A 1,776-nucleotide genomic window follows, 5' to 3' on the forward strand; every position below is an offset into this window, starting at 1 on the left:
ACAACTCCCCCCGGAGATTAGAATTGCCCCCACCCTCCTCGCCTTTCATAAGCTCCTTAAAACCCACCTCTGCCGCCAGGAATGGGGGAACTGAGATACTCTTTCCCCCTAAGCTTTTACAATTTATGCATGGTATGTTTGCTTGTATGTATGATTAGTTTCACAATAAGGATTTTTTAGTTGTTTTAGTATTGGATTTACATGCTGTTTTTTATTGTTGTTGTTGGCCGCCCCGAGTCTACGGAGGGGCGGCATACAAATCCAATAAATAAGTAAATAAAAATAAATGTTTCTCAGCCTGGGCAAGTTTTAAGATGTGTAGACTCCAGAATTCCCGTTTGAGAAACCTAGCTATAGACCCATGGTGAGGAGCCTATGGCACCTGTACCACAGGTAGCACATGGAGCCATATCGGAGGGCACATGGGGCGTTGCCCTATGTCAGCTCCAGCATACATGCACACGCAGGCTAGCTGAAATTTTCAGCCTTCTTTTTAGCCGTTTTTGCTCTCCCCAGGCTTCAGGAAGCTTCCCTGAACCCTGAGATCAGTGAAAAATGGTCTAAGGGCCAACCGGACATTTGTTTCCAAGCTTCTGTTTGGCCATTTTTTGCTGTCTCCAGGCTTCAGGTGTCCGGAGGCTTCAGTGAGGCCGGTGAGTATGTGGGAGGTGTTGTGTGCATGCGTAGGGGAGGGCATAGATGTGGGAATGCACACACACACTAGTGTGCGTGCATACCGACCTGGCACCTGAGCCAAAAAAGGTTTGCCATGTTTGGTATAGAGCAGTGATGGCTAACCCTTTTTTCCCTCGGGTGCCAAGAGTGAGCGCGCACTATCGCGTATACACCCATAATTTAATGCCTGGGGAAGGCAAAAACAGCTGCCCCGCCCCCTGGAGGCCAGAAATGGTCTGTTTCCCAACTTATGGTGGGCCCAGTAGGCTGGTATTTTGCCCTCTGAAGGTCCCAAAGGCTTCCCTGGAGCCGGGAGGAGGGTAAAAAACGGCCATCCCCCTGGAGGCTCTCTGGAAGCCAAAAACACCCTCCCAGAGCCTCCGCAAGCCAAAAATCAGCTGGCTGGCACACCCATGCACACTGGAGCTGAGCTAGGGCAGCGGTAAACATGCCAGCAGATACGGCTCCGTGTGCCACCAGTGGTACCCATGCCATAGATTTGCCATCACTGGTATAGAGGCCAAACACGCTTTTGTGTTATTTTCCCATTCTGCACTCAATCATTAGATTGCAGCTTTTGCTATTTGCAGCATTTTTCTTATTTGAAATACAAAGATACACCTGGAAAAAAAACCCAAATGTCTTATTTTGATGCAGAAATGGTATCTAACCCAGGGATCCCCAACCCTTGATACATGGACCGGCATCAGTCCACGGTATGCCAAAAACCAGCCTGCAAACAAACGAATCTCCATCAGCTTCCGGGCAGGTACTGAATAAAGGATGACCTTGAGAACCTGGAAGGAATTTGTTACGGCTACATCTCTACATCCATCATGGCTGCCCTGAGTTTTCGGAGAAGGGCGGCATACAAATATAATAATAATAACAGCCCCTCCCAAGTTCCCCCAGCAAGAATACATTCCAGAACATAAATTGTATCAGGCCGAAGCCATCATTGACTTGGAGACTTTCAGGTTCTGAAAATCTCACAGCCCAGTAGTGAACCGCAGCCCTTGGGCGGGTGGATTTGGGGGTCCCGACTCTGGAAGACAAAGAATAGGCGGGGTAGTATTTGCAGTCAGACACGACCACTAGAAG

The sequence above is a fragment of the Erythrolamprus reginae genome, chromosome Z, assembly GCF_031021105.1.
Source record: "Erythrolamprus reginae isolate rEryReg1 chromosome Z, rEryReg1.hap1, whole genome shotgun sequence".
Classification (NCBI taxonomy): Eukaryota; Metazoa; Chordata; class Lepidosauria; order Squamata; family Dipsadidae; genus Erythrolamprus; species Erythrolamprus reginae.